The sequence below is a fragment of the Hyperolius riggenbachi genome, chromosome 2 (genome assembly GCF_040937935.1).
Source record: "Hyperolius riggenbachi isolate aHypRig1 chromosome 2, aHypRig1.pri, whole genome shotgun sequence".
NCBI lineage: Eukaryota > Metazoa > Chordata > Amphibia > Anura > Hyperoliidae > Hyperolius > Hyperolius riggenbachi.
In genome coordinates this window covers 479,078,711-479,093,463 of record NC_090647.1, presented here as the reverse complement: position 1 = coordinate 479,093,463, position 14,753 = coordinate 479,078,711, and the positions used below count along the sequence as shown (strand labels likewise).

The window sequence follows — 14,753 nt, the reverse complement described above, 5'->3', positions numbered from 1 at the left end:
GTTACTTTGTAACACCGCCGCACCCGACGTCACTCGCCGCTCACCCGCCGGCCGCCGCATACACGCTAGTCCCCGCCGTCCACTCCGCCCACACCTGTCACCCATATACATGCTGGCACCCATGGGTGCCAGCATGTATATAGGTGACATGTGGGAGAGGCGGGGAGGGCAGCGGAGCCGGCGGGGACTTAGCGTCCCTTCACCCGACAGAGCTCTGAGCTATATTAGCTCAGAGCTCTCGAAAGCATCTTTGTATTTGGGCTCCAAGGAGCCCCATTGGTCCTTAGCAGACCAATGGGGTTCCTTCAAATCAGAAGGAACCCCATTGGTCTGCTAAGGACCAATGGGGCTCCTTGGAGCCCAAATACAAAGATGCTTTCGAGAGCTCTGAGCTAATATAGCTCAGAGCTCTGTCGGGTGAAGGGACGCTAAGTCCCCGCCGGCTCCGCTGCCCTCCCCGCCTCTCCCACATGTCACCTATATACATGCTGGCACCCATGGGTGCCAGCATGTATATGGGTGACAGGTGTGGGTGGAGTAGACGGCGGGAGCCGGCGGGGACTAGCGTGTATGCGGCGGCCGGCGGGTGAGCGGCGAGTGACGTCGGGTGCGGTGGTGTTACAAAGTAACAAAGTTGTTACATTGTAATAACTTTGTTACATTGTAACTGATTAGTATATTTCCGAGGATATTGCGTGGGAACTGGCTTTTAAAGGGACAGGTAAGTATTAATGGTTAATTAAGAATATTAAAGGACTTTTTTCGTGGTTATGTTTTTTGTTCAATTAAAATACTTTTTCTATGTGTTTGTGTGTTTATTTACTTTTAACTCTTAAAGGAAATGGGTAAGGGGTACAAGTACCTCTATACTCATTTCTCCTGGGAGGGGGGTGGGCATCTGGGGGACCCCTTTTTAAAGGGGACTCCCAGATGCCACCATGAACCCCTCCCCAGGAAATCGCGGCCTCCACCTCCACCGCCCATCGGAGGTGGAGAAGAGCCCCTTGTCCTTGGATTGGACAAGGGCTCGGAGGGGGAGGGGAAAGCTTGGCTGCCCCTCCCCTTCCGAGACCCCCCAATCCATGGACCATGCGGGCTGGTATAGTCAGGGTGCGGAGCCCCACGCGGCCGGTGCTCCGCATTCTGGCTATCCCAGTCTGCATGGGGGACAAGGGGTTAAAGAGGTCTGGGATAGGGGACCCCACGTCGTTTTTTTTTATATTTCCCACACTCAGAACGAAGTAAGTAAAACTCTTCCCACTTGGGGGAATCTATGAAAATAAAACACTATTGTTACCTGTGCAAAAAAAAACTGACATTTTCCGCATTTAAAAGACATTTTCGCCCTTGAAACTTAAAAATCGATTTTCTCAAAAACTATAAGGTCTTTTTGAAAAATTTTTTTTCCTCTTATTCCCACTGATCCCCTTAATATACCCTGTGAATTTGGTGTTCCTAAATTTTAAGCAGGCTTTGCTATTAACCGTTAAAGTCGGCGGGTTTTTAAATGTATATATTTTTCCTTTGAAACTTTAACATCGATTTTCTCAAAAACTATAAGGTCTTTTTGAAAAAAAAAATTTTCCTCTTATTCCTTCTGATCTCCTTAATATATTCTCCAAATTTGAGGCTCTTAGCACTTAAGGGGGCTTTGCTATTAACCCTTAAAGTCGGCGGCTACCTAACATTGATCCATGCGTCAACTTTTCCGCTTGGCAGCATGACCTTACGCATTAATTGCTAGTAGGATTTTACGCGTAAGCCTATAACGTAATAACCTGAATTACGGTATACTTACGCGTAATTGCGTAAGTGCTATGCGTAATTACAGACATGTACCGAAATTGAATGTCTATGACGTAAGCGTAATTTCGTAATGCGTAATAGCGTAAAATTACGCGTAATGATCCGTAAGCGTAGCTTTCTCCATTACGATCAGCACTGGTTGAACCTAAAAAATACAGTAAATATTAGTTTTGATCCAGCTAAGTAAAAAAAACTGCAGTTTTGGAATTTGACGCTCAATGACATAAATCAAATTCTTCAGCAGCAAAAAGGGCCTATTTCCACTACACCCAAATTTGGGCCGAATCTGCAGCGTTTCCTCACATATGAGAGAGGCAGGGAAATGCTGCTTATCTAACTAATAGCTTACCATCCAGATTTGCACCGCAGTGCGATCTGCAGATTCATGCAGCAGAATGCCTATAGGCCATGCATGGCACAGTTTAGCAAGGGGAGCTGTGGTTCCTAGTGGAAATGGGCCCTAATAGTAGAACATCACAAACAAGCCAGCCTGATGGATCAAAAATTTAGAGAAACCCTGAGCAGTAAAAAATAAAAAAAAAGCAAATCTGAACATACCTGGTGCTCCCTCCAGCCCCCATAGCCAGCGAGGTCCCTTGGCATCCTCTGGGTCCCCTATGTGGTCCCGCTGGCAGCTCCATTAGGTGAGCAACCTTGGCCAAAGTCGCACATGTGCGGCCTGTCGGCGCAATCGGCTCGATCACGCACCCATCGCTGTAAGCCTCCTGCACATGCGCCGTTTTTGAAAGATTGAACAGCGCATGTGCAGGATGCTTATTGCGACGGGTGCGTGATCAAGCCGGGTGCACGGATGGGCCACGCATGTGCAACTTCGGCCGAGTTTGCGCACCTAACAAAGTTGCCAGCAGGACCATGAAGGGGACCCAGAGGACGCAGAGGGACCTCTAAGGCTACCGGGAAGGGGGGGGAGGAAGTACCAGGTAAGTTCAGATTTGTTTTTTTTTTTGTTTTTTTTTACTGCTCAGGGTCCCTTTCAATAAAGTGGCCAATGACCTCACCTTACCTAAAGCTTAAGGCAATTACTCCATTCTCCTCCTCCTTGACCGTTCAGCAGCTTTTGACACAGTGGGCCATCCCCTACTCCTCCAGTCAATGGGCATTCATAACCTCGCCCTGGCTCTTATCCTACCTCTCCAACCGCTCCTTCACGACCTCCTTCAGTGAGTCCTCATCCACCCCAAGCACCTCTCGGTGGGAGTCCCCCAAGGCTCGGTCCTTGGCCCCCTACTGTTCTCCCTATACACATCCTCCATTGGCAAGGTTATCTCCTCCATGGGTTTTAACTATCATCTGTATGCAGATGACACCCAGATCTACCTCCACACACCTGACCCATCCACAACTACCATGGACAAGGTCTCCTCCTGCCTATCAGCCATCTCCTCCTGGACGTCCGCTAGGTTCCTGAAACTAAATCTGGATAAAACGGAATTTATGATCTTCCCACCCCGGCCATCTCTGAACCAGATGTGCATGTCACTGTTAACCACACTACCATTCGCCCTACCTCTCAAGCCCACTGTCTGGGTGTCACCCTGGACACCGCGCTCTCCTTCAACCCCCACATCCAAAACCTCACAAAGTCCTGCAACTTCCAACTCCGTAACATTTGCAAGATCCGCCCTTTCCTGACCTCTGCCACCACCAAACTCCTCATCCATGCCCTCATAATTTCCCACCTTGACTACTGCAATGCCCTTCTGTCTGGTCTCCCAATGACCCGAATTGCCCCACTGCAGTTCATCATGAATGCGGCAGCCAGAATTATTCACTCCTCTCATCGCTCCACCACAGCGGCTCCCCGCTGTGAATCCCTCCACTGGCTTCCTATCCAGTCCAGAATCAGATTCAAGATACTACAAATCTGTCCACAAAACCAGTCCAACCTACATTTCCGATCTTACTCAGAGGTACACACCTAGCCGCTCACTCCGCTCCTCCAATGAACTTTGACTGATCGACCCCCGCATCACCCAGACCCATGCACGTGTCCAGGACTTCTCAAGAGCTGCTCCAACACTATGGAACTTCCTACCTCCACCCGTTAGGGCAGCACCCCTCCTTCAACATCTTCAAGAAGGCCCACAAAACTCACCTTTTTCACTCTGGCCTAGCACCCCTCACTAGTGCTCTAAACCCGCAGCTGAACTCTGGTCTCCTAACTTTCGTGTCCCTACCTCTCCCTCTAGATTGTAAGCCTTTGGGCAGGGACCTCCTCCTTGTGTGTCCTACCTGATCATGCACCTCCATTACTGTACACCCATGCTATGCATCTGAGTGTACCTAACTTGCCTAATCTCCATGCTCCCATCCGCATTACCTTGTACTCATACTGTACTGCGTGATCTGGTTTTTCTTGTATTCCTGTATTGTCTTATTGCTGTATGTCACCCCTAAATACTGTATGTAACTTTAACTAATGTCCAGCGCTGCGTAATATGTTGGCACTTTATAAATACAATAAATAAAGTAATGCTTATCAAATAATAAAGAGTATTCAAATATATACAGCAACATAAATAAGGTGCTAGGGAATAAAACATTTTTGTCTTAGTCAAGATCTTTTGTAATAAATTCATCTTTTTACCAAATGTCTGGAAATACTGGTTTACTTTCCTGAATATGCTGGCAGTTTCTGAAGCTTGGATTATTTTGTTTGCTTAGAAGGAAACCTGACTCCGAATGCACCAGCCAATGGCAACTGAGAGGCAGCCCAGACAAAGAAGACAACAGACCATCACCCACCAAAGCAACAAATACCCAAGGAAAAAAAAAAGATCCATTTTCCCCCTACACAAAGGCAGTACTAGACAAGACTATCATAGGAAGGCTGTCAGTATTTTAGACTTTGCAAGCAAATATGATTACACAGTAATGACCATAAACTTTGCATTCTTAACAGATGAAGTCATTTTATGATATAGGAAGCAGTTCACACAATAGTTCACATAATGAGCTGTTGTTTCACTGTTAGGAACATTTATGGTATAAAGCAACATAACTCTGCTGTTTAGTCTAAGGGCCCAGTCAAACATTTGAATTTTACATGCAGGTGTGAGTGCATTTCTGTGCTAAATTTCTGTGGTATTGTTTTAAAGGACAACTGTAGCAAGAGGAATATAGAGGCTGCCATATTTATTTCAATACCAGTTGCCTGACAGCCCTGCTGCTCCTCTGCCTCTAATATTTTAACCATAGACCCTGAACAAGCATACAGTATATCAGATGTTTCTGACATTATTGTCAGATCTGATCAGATTAGTCACATGCTTGTTTCTGGTGTTATTCAAACACTACTGCAGCCAAACAGATCAGCAGGGCTGCCAGGTATTGTTTAGAAGGAAATAAATATGACAGCCTCCTTATTCTTCTCACTTCAGTTGTCCTTTAGGCTTTGTTCACATTATAAATCGCCAGCGCTATCGCAAGCGCAATCAGGGATCTCCGCCAACGAACGATCATTCCCTGATCCATCTGGTAGAATCTGTAGGTGTTGTTGGCGCTGTCGTAAACAAACGATCATGAAAATGATTGTTTACACGATTGCGGCAAATGTCAATGAGGATTGTAACGATCCTGCACGTTTCAATCCAGTATGGCATTCGTTCATAAACAAAGATTGCTGCAGGTGGCGTGCATCATGAGACATTGTTAAATACATTTTTGTTAAATGATGTTGGGCGATATCGCAAAAATTTTTTCGTGTGAAATAAATGCGTCATGGGTATGGGCCTTACAGGCTGCTTCACACTGCACAGATCAAAAACTGAGCCGTCAAATGGATCAGTTTTTATTGGGCATCAGTTTTCCATCTGTGACCCTCCTCCAGCGCACGGTCAATGCGACGCAACAGTCGATGTGGAAAAATCACGGCCGCCCCAAACTTGTTCAGTGGAATGGGCCAAATGGATCCTTTGGAATGGAGCAATGTGAACGAATCCTATTGAATAACATAGGATCCATTCACATCCGTTAGGATCCGATCCCTTTAGTTCCGCTAAATGGACCGTTTTTAACACCAATGTAAATCGCACTAATGCTTTGTCAACAGTAGCAGAACATCTGATGGGCCACAGTAAGCATACGCTACATTATATTTTCAGTAGATTAGATGATTCTGACGAGATTTCTGACAACCTGTCCTATTCATTAGAAAGGATGGAGTTAGGCTGGATTCACACTACTGGATGAAAAACTGATCCATTTTCCGTTTAAACAGATCAGTTTCTTACATTGTGCATCAGTTTTTCTTCTGATCCGTTCTAGCCTCTGCCGCCGCTGTCCATTTGTGCCCTCTGCCGCCATCCATTGTTTACCTGCATGCTGGAAACACCGTTATACCGATCTTGAGGCCACAGCAGAAGCATCATAGGCTCCCATTAATTGCAATAGACTAATGGGAATTGTCCCTCCCTAGGAAGGATTTTTATTGGTCCACTAGTGAACTAATGAGAACCCAAACAGAGCTTTCTTTTTAACCACATGCACTCTATAAATACACAAAAAAGACATAATGTGGAGGGGGGAAAAATGCATTTTATGTCGACAGTACAAATAGTTTAAAAGGACAGTAAACACATAAAAATATTATATAATGATAGCTTAATTATAACAGATATTGGCATATCTATGAAAGGATTACTATATATGTTTTATTCATTGTTAAATGTAATTTTAAATCACTGTGACTTCGTTATTGCAGTTGTATTTTTTCATTGATAATTTTTTTTTTTTTTACTTTTTAAGACAGATGTTGTTTTTTCTTCATACATACTACAAGGCACTGAGAAGAAAACAGTAAGGGCCCAGTCACACTTGAAAGGGCAAAACGCCAGCGCTTACCACCGGCGTTTTGCGTGAGTGATTTTTCAGCCTAAAAATCACTGAACACTGTGGCGATTTTTCCGCGATCACGCTTAGTGCTTCTATAGCACTGAAACGCGATTGCAGAAATATCGCCTGAAAATGGTGCAGGCAACGCGTTTGCGGATTTTGGGCGATTTGCAGGGATTAGCGCAAATCGCCCAAGTAAGATGGGCCTATAGGGTTTAATTACACTAGCGCTTTCAAAAGCGCTAGCGTTTGAGCATTTTGCCAAAATGGCCGGTAAAACGCTCAAGTGTGACTGGGCCCTAAGGCTGAGTCCACATTAGAGTTAAAAAAACGGTCCGATCCCAGATCAGAAGGGAACGGATGGGAACAGATCCAATGTTAACCTATAGATCCGTTCAAATAGATCTGTTCTGCTTGATGGACTGAACGGAACGCAAATTTCCTGCAGCACCAATTTTTCCGGACCACTGAGCCCAGCGGAACAGAAACGGAAGCTAAAGCGCTGCATTGGGGGCAATGGGAAAACGGAATGTTTCTTCAAACTACTGAAGAAACGGGCCATTCTAAATAGAAAAATACACCTTGGGGGTGAGAGACGGGGGCTGAAGGATGGGATGGAAACGGATCCGATCGACCGGCGATAAGATCCGTTTTTACAGATCCAATGCCATTTCAACACAAGTGTGAACTGTGCCATAAGTCTGTGTTTCTCCTGCTCATGTGATCACACTTATTTTTATTTACTACTACTATTATTATAGATCTGTAAAGCACCAGCATAAACTACAATGACAAACAGAATGTATAGAGACAATGACATGATAAATCAAGGGCAATGCAGAAAATGCACAGTCATACCGTGTAGCTTGGAAGGAAACCTTGTCAATCATACAGATAAACAAAAAGTACAATTAGTAGTAGATAAAACAGACCCCTCGCTTCTAAAAAGACATCTTCCTCGCCTCCTGACCAATGGAAAGGCCGGATGGGCGGAGGGTGAGCAGCTCTGCACTCTCCTGCGCTGACAGCCTTCCTATGATAGTCTTAGAATTTGTTCCATCACTACTCTCTGCCTAGTCGAATTTTCATTGGCTCATTTCTGTCTCTAGCCCGTGTCAGCCAATGAGGGGCGCCCACTGTTTTTCTCAGAAGCTCCGCAATAAAAGGACCAGAATAAAGAAATGAGAAAACAAGTCGGCCGGGCTCGCTAAGGAGCTGGACAAGCTGCAGTACCGGGACCCAGCATCCAAGCCAAAGAGACATCAGAAAGAGGCAGCCCCGGGTCCCGAACTGGCAGAGTCAGCAGGAACAGAAGCCAAGCTGCCCAATTACTGCCCAGCATCCCCTGTCACTGCAGGACAAGCGTGTAACAAGGTGAGACAGCGAGCGATGGGGAGCTGATATGCGATCTGCAGCTCTGGGATAGGGAGCTGAATGGGATGATGGGCAGCAGCAAGGCAGGATTCCATTAATAGGGGGACATGAGATCAGCCAGGTGACAGCGTTTAGGTGAGGAGCCGGGGATGACTGCCACTGGGTTACATGAGAGGAGATGTGCATACCCTCGCTGTCCCTCAGATCAGTGCAATAATGTTACTGCACAACAGGGTAATAATGCTGCAACCCTAAGTAATGCTCTGCACTGACAGTATACGGCCATAGAGTACTGCTACTCTCTGTGCAAGTCTATGGGGTGCCCCCTCCTGTAGTGATCAATACATGTCCTCATCCCCCAACTGCACTATTGTCTGAGCACTGTACACCGGGCTCTGTATACTGCTACTCTCTGTGCAAGTCTATGGGGTTTCCCCTTCTGTACTCATCCCCCAACTGCACTATTGTCTGACCACTGTACACCCGGCCTCTGTATACTGCAACTCTCTGTGCAAGTCTATGGGGTGTTCCCCCTGTCCTCATCCCCCAACTGCACTATTGTCGGACCACTGTACACCCGGCCTCTGTATACTGCAACTTTCTGTGCAAGTCTATGGGGTGTCCCCTCCTGTACTCATCCCCCATCAGCACTATTGTCTGACCACTGTACACCCGGCCACCGTATACTGCAAACTGAGTAGTACTGCTACTCTCTGTTTCTCATCAGTGATCAATACATGTCCTCATCCCCCAACTGCACTATCTGACCACCATACACCCGGCCTCTGTATACTGCAAGCTGCATGGATACTACCGCAGGAATTGTTATCTCTGCCACTGAGCTTCCCTAGAGTAATGTGTGTTAGTAGCAACCAAGTGACTTTCTTTATTGTGCAGCTGCCCTGTCCTCTGTGCGGAGCGCCTATTATTTGTTGCCTTTTGGCTTATTGTCTCTCAGTCGTGTCAGTGGTGGACACCCCCCAGTCTATTGTTCGGGACGGAGAACAGATCGGCTTTCCTCGGCCACTTGTAGAACAGCTGATCTTCCCATTGTTCCCGGCTGAGGAAGTCCGTGTTCGCTCTGCACTGTCCCAAACACCAGCCTGATACAATCTGCACTTTTACAGCACTCCTATCCTTTCACATCCCTTTCTTCTACTCCACACTCCAGTGTCCTGCCACCCAATTGCATCCTGTACCCAGCACCCTGCCCCACCATTCTGTGCCCAGCACCCGGCCACCCACTGCATCATGTGCCCAGCACCCTACCACCCCTGTGCCCAACACTGCCAACCAGTGCATCCTGTGCCCAGCACTCTGCCCCAGCACCTGGCCACCCAGTGCATCCTGTGCCCAGCACCCTGCCACCCAGTGCATCCTGTTCCCAGCATCCTGCCACCCCTGTGCATCTTGTGCCCAACACCCTGCCCCTCCATCCTTTGTTTAGGACCCTGCCACCCAGTGCAACCTGTTCCTAGCACCCAGCAACCACAGTGCATCCTGTGCCCGTCCATCCAGCACTCTTCCCCTCCATCCTGTGCCAAGCACCCTGCCACACCCACTGCATCCTAAGCCCAGCACCCTGCCCCTCCATCCTGTGCCCAGCACCTTGCCACCCAAGTGCGACCGGTGCCCAGCACCCTTCTACCCGAGTGCATCCTGTGCCCAGCACCATGCCTTTCCATCCTGTGCCCAGAACCCTGCCACTCTACTGCATCTTGTGCCCAGCACTCTGCCCCTCCATCCTGTGTGCAGCACTCTGCCCCTCCATCCTGTCCCCAGCGCCCTGCCACCCCGATGCATCCTGTGCCCAGCACCCTTCCCCCTCCAATCTGTGTCCAGCACCCTGCCACCCCAATGCATCCTGTGCCCAGCACCCTGCCCCCTCCAGTTTGTGCCCATCACCCTGTCCCTCCATCCTGTACCCAGCACACTGCCTCTTCCAATCTGTGTCCAGCCTACCAACCCAATGCATCGTGTATCCAGCATCCTTTCACCCCACCGCATCCTGCCACCACCACCGCATCCTGTGCCCAGCACTCTGCCCCTCCATCCTGTCCCTAGCACTCTGCCACTCCATCTTGTGCCCAGCACTATGTCCCTCCATCCTGTGCCCAGCACTATGCCCCTCCATCCTGTGCCCAGCACTCTGTCCCTCCATCCTGTGCCCAGCACTCTGCCCCTCCATCTTGTGCCCAGCCACTAGGACAGCTGTGCTGTCTCATGTCTCATAGAACACATGGAATAAGGTCTCGCATATGCAGTAACCAACCCTACTACCAATGGCAACAGCTCCGCACTGTCACTTTCTTTCTGTGCGTCTCCGTCACCCCCTCTGGCCGCGCAGACTGTGCTGTGAATGAGAACACTGGCTATGCCCCGTCCCCTCTCCCCTGGTGACGGCTCCCCCTTTGCCTCCCCCGCCCGGCGCGTCCGTTCCCCTTGCGCTTTCCCGGCTCCCCTCACGTGCACTTCAGCCGCAGAGTCGCAGTCTCGCGCCTGCCGGTTCAAACCGGCTGTTCTGACACCTGTCTGCTCCGCGTGCCTTGCTGAATCTCGGCGGCCAATCACAGGCCGGGCTCAAGCACCAGTCATCCAATCCGCTTTTTAGGAGGGCGGGCGCTTCGCCTCTGGAGCGCGCCTATTTGCTTGTTTCACCACCACTGCACTTCAGGACTGTGCGGGCGGCTGAGGGCTGGCGGATTGTGCTTCTCTGTTGTGTTATCAGAGCTTTCCCTAGCAATTGTGAAATATTTACAGCCGTCCTTTGTAGTCTCTCCACCTCATCTTGGCTGCCTAGTTTAGAGTTGCGGCTTCAGAGGAAAATAAAATATACCATCTAATTGTTGTTTACATGTCAGGTATTAGAGAAGTCGCTTTTAATTGCTCTGCAGTGAGAGGAGCGAGACACCATTTATACTAATTACAGCGGTTACAGAGACCTGCTGCTTTATTAAAGCCATAATTCTGCTAATGTCTCCCAATGGGCTGAAACTGTATTATGCAATAATTACTTAGGAAAATAATAACTTCCTCACCCAGGCTGAGATTTACTCTAGCTGAAAGTCTTAGTGGAGTACCTGACATCCTGTTGCCCGGTCAGTTGGGCGCAGGGTGATTCAAATCACAGCTCACCCTGCTGCTGCTGCGGCGTTAAATACTATTCCCCTTTCAAGTCATAGAAGGATAAATAATTTGGGGTCCTTCCATCGCTGGAATCTGAATTAAAGTTGAAATCCAGCTGTGCCGCTGTAGATGTGTTAATATTACATTTATGGCAGCGCGTGGAAGACTACACACCAGAATGACCAGCTTCTGACTTAGTGCGCTATGCGGGGCTGTGGAGTCGGTACAAAAATCATCCGAATCCTCCGTTTATGAAACCACGACTCCGACTCCAGGTACCAAAAATTGCTCCGACTCCACAGCCCTGGTGCTATATAAATCGTGAATCTTAGTTCACACTGAAAATCACTAGTGATTGCGACTGCGATTTTGCAGAGCAATTTTCAGAGTGATTTTGAATGAATGCATTTTTGCATAAAGCTGAATCACTACAAAAAATTGCTACAGGCAGCGCGTTTGCGATTTAAACAAAATCACAACGCTGCTATGGGAACACCCTTATAGGGTTACATTAAGCACTTTTTGAAACACTAGTGTTTTGAAAAACACTCTTGGTGTGAACAAACCCAGAGCGTGTATACAAATTAAAGAGAGCCTGTCAATCCTGGAGCTGGCATTCACTTATGTACCAATTAAGGTGCAAACTGACCCAAATAAGTTGCTGATTGATAATGCAGCTAAATTGTACAGAATTTTGTTTTATATCATTCCTACATTACCGCGCTTTTCTTCTGTCGGACTCAAAGCGCTCAAGAGCTGCAGCCACTGGGACGCGCTCAAGAGGTCATCCTGCAGTGTTAGGGAGTCTTGCCTTGAACTCCTTACTGAATAGATACTGATCCTAGCCAGGATTTAAACCCTGGTTGCCCATGTCAAAGGCAGAGCCCTTAACCAGTACTCTATCCAGCCACTACCTTGTTGACCTTTCAGCAGCTTTTGACACAGTAGATCATTCCCTACTCCTCCAGTCCATGGGCATTCACAATCTCGCCCTGACCTGGCTTTCATTCTACCTCTCTGGATCCTTCACGACCGCCTTCAATGAGTCCTCGTCCACCCCCAACCACCTCTCGGTGGGGGTTACCCAAGGCTCACTCCTTGGCCCCCTACTGTTCACCCTATACACATCCTCCATTGGCAAGGTTATCTCCTCCATGGGTTTTAACTATCATCTGTATGCAGATGACACCCAGATCTACCTCCACAACCCTGATATATCCACCACTACCATGGACAAGGTCTCCTCCTGCCCATCAGCCTTCTCCCCCTGGATGTCCGCTAGGTTCCTGAAACTAAATCTAGACAAAACGGAATTTATGATCTTCCCACCCTGGCCATCCATGAACCTCCCAGATGTGCATGTCACTGTTAACCACACTACTAGTATTCGCCCTACCTCTCAAGCCTGCTGTCTGGGTGTCACCCTGGACTCCGCACTCTCCTTCACTTTCCACATCCAAAACCTCACAAAGTCCTGCAACTTCCACCTTCGTAACATCTGTAAGATTTGCCCTTTTCTGACCTCTGCCACCACCAAACTCCTCATCCATGCCCTCATAATTTCCCGCCTTGACTACTGCAATGCCCTTCTGTCTGGTCTCCCTATGACCCGAATAGCCCCACTGCAGTCCATCATGAATGCGGCAGCTAGAATTATCCACTGCTCCCATCGCTCCACCATGCGGATCCTCTCCTTGAATCCCTCCACTGGCTTTCTATCCAGTCCAGAATCAGATTCAAGATACTGTGTCTGACCTACAAATCTGTTCACAAAACCTGTCCAACCTACATTTCCGATCTTACTCAGAGGTACACACCTAGCCGCTCACTCCGCTCTTCCAATGAACTTCGCCTGAACGCCCCAGCATCACCCAGTCCCATGCACGCGTCCAGGACTTCTCAAGAGCTGTTTCAACACTATGGAACTCCCTACCTCCACCCATTAGGGCAGCCCCCTCCTTCAACATCTTCAAGAAGGCCCTCAAAACTCACCTTTTCACTCTGGCTTACTACCCCTCACAAGTGCTCTAAACCCACAGCTGAACTCTGGTCCCCTACCTTTCATTTCCTTAGCCAGGATATGAACTCTGGTTTCCCATGTCAAAGACAGAGCCCTTAACCAGTACACTATCCATCAACATCAAGGGGTGCTAGAAAGCTGAGAAGCCATACATGTAGAGGTATTATGTGCTACTGCTGATTACACCTTTGCTGGACACTGAACATGATACTGTAAGCATAATATTTGGTCAAGCACTGTTCTGTTTGGCTTCCTGAGGAGGACGCTATTTTATGCATCTAATTGACTGGTGTCTTATGGTAATCACTGATGGACCACCGCTGTACATGTACTGCAGTTGTGGCTTGTGGTAATCACTGATGGACCACTGCTGTGCATGTGCTGCAGCTGTGGCTTGTGATAATCACTGATGGACTGCCACTGTGCATGTGCTGCAGCAGGGCAGCCATCAGGGGGGGACAACTGACACTGCAGTGAGGGGCCCAGGGCTTCTGGGGGCCCTGATCCCCCTAAAGCGCTGAAAGGGACGCATGTGCTGGCTACAGGTCTGTGGCTCACTAACCAGCACACCGCATTCCAGCACTGAGAGAAGAGTGACATCAGCGCTTGAATGTGGGGAGCAGATGAGTGAGCCCACTAAAGCGGACTTTCTATACTGGGGCACCACCTATATTTGGCTACAGGCTACCTATACTGGGCCACCACCTATACCTGGCTACCTATACTGGGCCACCACCTATATCTGGCTACCTATACTGGGGCTGGAAACACCTATACCTGACTACCTATACTGGGGCGGGAAACACCTATACCTAGCTACCTATACTGGGGCACCACTTATACCTGGCTACCTATACTGGGACACCACCTGTACCTGGCTACTTATACTAAGGCACTTATATCTTATTACCTATACTGGGGGCACCTGTATCTGGCTAACATATACTGGTGCACCACCCATACCAGGTTACCTATACTGGGGGCAACTATACCAGGCTACCTATACTGGGGCACCACCTATAGTTGAATACCTATACTGGGGCACCTGTATCTTGGTGGCCTATACTGAGGCACAAGCAATACCAGGCTACCTGATGTTAGTGGGCGGGCACAGCTACCAGTGGGTGGGCCCAGGGAGGGAGGGGGCCCAGGCCTGATGATGTGTGAGGGGCACCAAAATTTCTGGTGGCAGCCCTGTGCTGCAGTTGTGTCATGTGCTAATCACTGAAGGACTGCCGCTGTGCATGTGCTGCAGCTGTGTCATGTGCTAATCACTGAAGGACTGCCGCTGTGCATGTGCTGCAGTTGTGTCTTGTGGTAATCACTGAAGGACTGCCGCTGTGCATGTACTGCAGTTGTGTCTTGTGGTAATCACTGAAGGACTGCCGCTGTGCGTGTGCTGCAGTTGTGTCTTGTGGTAATCACTGAAGGACTGCCACTGTGTATGTACTGCAGTTGTGTCATGTGCTAATCACTGAAGGACTGCCGCTGTGCATGTGCTGCAGTTGTGGCTTGTGGTGATCACTGAAGGACTGCCGCTGTGTGTGTGCTGCAGTTGTGGCTTGTGGTAATC

General features: G+C 48.5%; 1 protein-coding gene across 1 annotated transcript in view; it reads left to right on the top strand.

The window, feature by feature from the left end:
- Positions 1–7,812: 7,812 nt before the first annotated feature.
- SLC43A2 (solute carrier family 43 member 2) overlaps positions 7,813–14,753 on the top strand; it is a 132,193-nt gene continuing 125,252 nt past the window's right edge. Inside the window, exon 1 of the mRNA XM_068270290.1 lies at positions 7,813–8,034. The gene's annotated coding sequence lies outside the window, so the exon portion shown is untranslated. The remainder of the gene's footprint in view (positions 8,035–14,753) is intronic.